Here is a 6,341-nt window from a genome sequence, read left to right on the forward strand (position 1 = left end):
TACATCAGGAAACCCCCCCCCCCCCCCGTTTCTTGTGTGTGGATGCATTCTGCAACATGTCGCTGATGCAATAATGCTGCATTAGTGATGAACTTAAATATTGGAATTACCACATTGTTGCTGTCAGGAAGGGCAGTCTTCTGCTACACTGTAAGAAAAGTAGGACAGCCCATATATATGATTTGTGGTATGCAAAGTTAGACTTTCAATAAGAAGCTACAGGACAAACACCAAGTGGAAATGAAGCAGTATGCCCTTGCCAAAATTTCTGCAGGTGAAACAGAATTGAAAGTGGGATTCTGTATAACCACCTTGCTGCCATAAGGAGCACAAACCATCGCGAATGCAGAATAAAAGTGACATCTAGACGGGTCCCCAGAGTAAACTTAAATGTGACTGGGCATTCAGCCAGCAAGGTAATCTGGCAGCATGGCAGGAAATTCGGCTAGCTTCTTAGTGGCTAATAATGCTTTGGGAGTTCTGCCATTTGCCTCTAATCCTAGCTACCATATTGCAGTCAAATCTTGAATCAAATAATGGAGAATTGGGGTTCAGTTCTGGAAAGTGAGGGTTCAATGAAACAACCTGCCATTTGAAGGTTTTGGTACACTAAAAGATCAGAGGCCACAGCTGTAAGATGAATAATAATTTAGATGCCACAAGTCACTTGTCTCAAATAGAATCACTGTACATGAATGACACTTGCGCACCTGCAGAATTCACAGATGGTGGTGTGGGTGGTTTCTTATTTTTGCTTATGGTAGAAATGGCCTGATTCTCTTCAGCTCAGGAGGTGAAATTGTAACTTTTGTACAGTTGAAATGTCCTTTTCCCTCTTAAAAATCTTAATCCCTGCTACTCATTTCTAAAACATTTGTGCTGATTTCTTTAAAATAATACATAATAAATTATTGCAATTGGGTCAAAATGTTGATTAATTAGAAGCATCATTTCACATTTTGAGCCAGTCTATGAAAGAGCAATGGGCACTCTTTTCAAAGCCATACTTAGAATCATAGAATCATAGAGTTGGAAGAGACCACAAGGGCCATCAAGTCCAACCCCCTGCCAAGCAGGAAACACCATCAGAGCACTCCTGACATATGGTTGTCAAGCCTCTGCTTAAAGACCTCCAAAGAAGGAGACTCCACCACACTCCTTGGCAGCAAATTCCACTGTCGAACAGCTCTTACTGTCAGGAAGTTCTTCCTAATGTTTAGGTGGAATCTTCTTTCTTGTAGTTTGGATCCATTGCTCCGTGTCCGCTTCTCTGGAGCAGCAGAAAACAACCTTTCTCCCTCCTCTATGTGACATCCTTTTATATATTTGAACATGGCTATCATATCACCCCTTAACCTCCTCTTCTCCAGGCTAAACATGCCCAACTCCCTTAGCCGTTCCTCATAAGGCATCGTTTCCAGGCCTTTGACCATTTTGGTTGCCCTCCTCTGGACACGTTCCAGTTTGTCAGTGTCCTTCTTGAACTGTGGTGCCCAGAACTGGACACAGTACTTTTCCTGGGATTATTGAATTCCTGTGCTACAACAGTAATTTAATGGCAAGTTCTTGCTTCTCACTGAAGACAAGGGAACTAAGCATTAGGCATTGCCTTATCATGCCAGGATTCACCTTTTTAATGCAATGAATAGTGCAAGTTTTGGAGGTGAAACTTTGTCTAGAACTGCATCTACCAAATCAAGCTTGGAAGATCTAAAAGGTAAAGGACTCCTGACAGTTAAGTCCAGCTGTGAACAACTTGGGTTGCGGCACTCATCTCGCTTTACTGGCCGAAGGAGCCAACGTTTGTCCGCAGACAGTTTTTCCCAGGTCATGTCAAGCCGCTTCTGGCGAAACCAGAGCAGTGCATGGAAACACCATTTACCCTCCCACCGGAGCGGTACCTATTTATCTACTTGCACTGGTGTGCTTTCGAACTGCTAGGTTGGCAGGAGCTGGGACCGAGCAACGGGAGCTCACCCTGTTGCGGGGATTCGAACCACCGACCTTCGATCAGCAAGCCCTAGGCTCAGTGGTTTAGACCACAGCGCCACCCGCGTCCCTATTTTCAAATAACTATGCCTGGAAGCCTGGAACATGTTTAGAAGAGACAGCTGTCTATGGCTAACCTGATCCAAAAACACCCACCCACCCCACTCACACATGAAAACAAAGTTCACCACAGCCAATCACAAACAAGCAACCACACCCTAGGCCAACCCCAACTTCTCTCACCACCAAAGGAACACAAGTGAATAGTAAAGAGAACCTGCACAAGCGACTCTGACACAAAACCCCACACATACATTAAAACAGAAACGTTGCCTCCCGACCCCACCCCCACCCAGCATGGCCCCCTCCACCTCTTCCCCCCTTTTCTTCCTAATGTAACCCTAATGTCTCAACAAATGAAAATGACCTATGGAAAATGTAACTTGAAAAAAGAGGCATTGTGCATACCTTTGTAAACCAAGAAAACTTTAATTAAAAAAAAAGGAGAGATAGCTGTCCAAACTTTTGCAGCCTTTAGAAGTGACTGATATAATGATGCACTTGAAAAAATTACTACTGGACTAGAATGGAGCAGCTTGTTTTCTGACAGGTGTGGGGAGCTGCGATGGCATTGCCTGCCCAGCAGGATCCTGGTTCAGTTCAGGATCCTGGTGCTTTTTGCTAGGCAGGAAGAACGGAGCCCAAACCCATCACACACTTTTAACGGCGGACGTTTTCTCTACATTATAAGCTGCTGTGAACATAGGAAAAGGAACAAACATACTTTCCTATTTTGTCTTTCTCAGGTGATCTATAGGCCTGTTCGCACGATCACCCATCTCTGAGGCCAACTCCTCCCGACGTTATTGCAGCTGCTTTGTTTACAATTTCCTCCCGGTTAGCTGGCAATTGTAAATTGCAGCCTGGATTTCTCTGCCATGGACATTTGAGACTTCTCTAGCGCCGTTTCATCACAAGACAAATGGCAGCTGAACATGCCAGTGCTATAGACGTTAAGTCCAGAGTGAGGCAGACACATTAACCACACTGCAACGTGTGTCCCAATAGGTTTGCTGCTAAGCAGCCATCAAGCACACAGTTCCTGGTGGACAGGAACAAACCTTAGCAAATCCCAGCAGTAACTATTTCCATTTTAGTTTCTAGGAGGATAATACACTTTCCTCCTTGTTCACACACTACAAAACATTTCTCAGTGTGATGGAAGACAAAAATGATGTGATACACACACACAGAGAGAGCTGCTGCTGCTGCTGCTGTTGTGGGAAGAAAGGTAATTGTGTGGATGAGCCCTAAGGGATGAAACAGCTTCCATCTCCTGGCCATATTGAACTTCTGGTAAAAATGCACTTCTACAGATGACTAATAAAGGATGGGGACAGCCAAAATAGTCACACCAAGCCCACCATCAGGATTTTACCCATTTGCATACAACTTGTTTTGCTCTACAGGGACAGAGAATATACAGCTAGCAAGCCAACCCAAGACAGGATAAATCTTGCATCCTAGGTGTGCCTCCTCCCAGGTAATTGTGGAAGATGCTTCATGAGTAAGCGGTGGAGACTGGCCTATTATGGCAAATATGGTATTGCTCCACATGTCTTGCAAGCAATACCCACAGCTGTTAAAACCCAACTTCCCCTTGAGAATTCAGCTGCTAGATAAACACCAGGAGTGGAAGTGCAAGCAGCCTTTCAAAATACCATTCCACAGTGTCTGCCACAAGATAAAGGCAGGAAGGACCCTGATGTTCCTTGGAACAGCCATTTTGTCTTTTTTTTTTTTTAAAAAAAATATTTATTGAAATTTCCAAAAAGTTATATAAAATAAAAAAGAACAAAAATACAAACAAAACACAGACAACAAGTATAATTTTGATCCCTTATTTTCTTATACCTTACTTTCCCGACCTCCTCATACCTCCCCTTTCTGTATTCCAATTTCTAATTATTTAATTCAGCAAATCCCTCCCATACAGCCATTTTGTCTATCCTGCAGACACACACAATAAAACTCAATTACAACGTCTGGGGAATTGTACATGTTTTATCACCCCTAGCTCTTCTTAGCGTCTTGGGACGTGGGTAAATAAGTAAATAAATAAGTACCGCTGTGGTGGGAAGGTAAACTGCGTTTCTGTTCGCTCTGGCACTCGTCATGGTCCTTCATGCGCCAGTAGCGGTTTATTCATGCTGGGCACATGACCCGAAAAACTTTCTGTGGATAAACGCCGACTCCTTTGGCTTGAAAGCGAGATGAGTGCCACAACCCCATAGTCGCCTTTGACTGCACTTAACCGTCCAGTGGTCCTTAAGAAATTTTTTTGGGGGAAATTATTTCATTTACACAAGGCTAAGCCAAAACTTTGATTTTATCTTTAGATTTCAAAATACCCGGACCCTTTGAACTCTCAGCTTTTGCACCTGGTAATTTCTTTTATATAGCTTCATAACCCAATAAAGATATATAGTGCTCTCATCAGCAGTCATAAAAGCTTGGATAAGCATTATCAGCCTTATGTCACCTCAATGCAAGTTTATGGTGATGTATTAGATTATGCTGTGCGTTCTTGAAATTCTGGCCTTTTATCAACATAACAGCACCCATGAATAGGCAAGGAGCTGGTGCTTGTGAGCTGTTGCAGAAGTCCAAAGTTTCCTTCGGGTATCAGTAGTAAGGGAAAGGACCCCTTGACGGTTGAGCCCTGTCAAAGGCGACTGTGGGGTGCAGCGCTCACCTCGCTTTTCAGGCCGAGGGAGCCGGCGTTCATCTGCAGACAGCTTTCTAGGTCATGCGGCCAGCATGACTAAACCTCTACTGGTACGCAGAGGACCGTGACGAGTGCCAAAGTTCATGGAAACGCCGGTAGTACTGCACAGAAGGAAGGGCGAGAGGATCCAATTCAAAGATCGGTGCACACAGTAGCTGACTATGCACTTAACTGTTTCTTTTTCAGAGCTAGCCCAAGATGGTTACAAGCGCACTCCAACAGACTGAGTCAGTGTGCCCCAATACTGCTTATGTTTGCATGTGATCTAAGCTCTGAGCCACACCATAGCAAGAGCCTTCCTTTTTGACAATGGGTGTGTATTGTTCAGTTTGCTTCATCACCCATTGCCTTAAAACACATTGTTCTTGGAAGATCTGCCTGCATTGGATCACCCCTGTCTCTTTTGCACTATTTAAGCAGAGTGATGATCCTAAGCATCTTGGGGATAATAAAAATGGATTGGTTTGAACTGGCTGCATCTCTTGAGCAGAGATGGAGAGAGATGCAATACAGTTCTCATTTAAAGCTTCACCAGCTGAATCCACAAATCTACCTAATTTGAAGTACATACATGAACTGACACATCCTTTGAAATTGGCACTTCTCCAGGTTTTGCAATGCAGTTCTCAGTCCAAGGAATTTGTACAAAACAAAATTTATATCCCATCTGTCCTCCCAGGAATGTGCACCCCGGTGCACAGGAATAAAAAATTCATCTAGGCCCCACAGTTCTTGTAGCGCTCCACTAGTTTGCAGGAAGGTCATGTTGGAAGGGCTTTATAACATTACACATATGGAGATAAAGTGATAATTTTCCTCCCTATTCCATAACACTATCTGTGTTACCCAAATAAATACAGTGGTACCTGGGGTTACATACGCTTCAGGTTACATGCACTTCAGGTTACACACTCCGCTAACCCAGAAATAGTGCTTCAGGTTAAGAACTTTGCTTCAGAATAAGAACAGAAATCGGGCTCTGGCGGTGCAGCAGCAGCAGGAGGCCCCATTAGCTAAAGTGGTGCTTCAGGTTAAGAACAGTTTCAGGTTAAGAACGGACCTCCGGAACGAATTAAGTACTTAACCTGAGGTACCACTGTACCTCATAGCATAATTTGTTCTGGAAAACCATTTGAGTTCCAAAACGTTCGAAAACCAAGGCACAAGGGGCGGTCTGCAAATTTAATAGAGAAAATGGGGGGAAATAACATATACATATAGCAAAAGTTGTTCGGCTTCTGAGGCATGTTCGAAAACGGAAGCATGTACTTCTGGGTTTACGGCGTTCGAAAAGCGAAATGTTCATCAACAGAGACGTTCAAAAACCGAGGTACCACTGTATTATGTATAGTCAAGAATAGCCAAAAGAAAACATAGAATCATTGTTGGAAGGAACCCCAGGGATCATCTACTCCAACCCCCTGTGATGCAACTTAATAATATTTGGCTCCCATCCAGTCTATTACCATGGGCAGGCTTAGCATTTACATTTTTAGATGACTGAGCATAAAGTGTTAATGCAGCAAGTACACATACCCTATGTGAATGGCAGCAGTTCTTTGAT

The sequence above is a fragment of the Podarcis muralis genome, chromosome 8 (genome assembly GCF_964188315.1).
Source record: "Podarcis muralis chromosome 8, rPodMur119.hap1.1, whole genome shotgun sequence".
NCBI lineage: Eukaryota > Metazoa > Chordata > Lepidosauria > Squamata > Lacertidae > Podarcis > Podarcis muralis.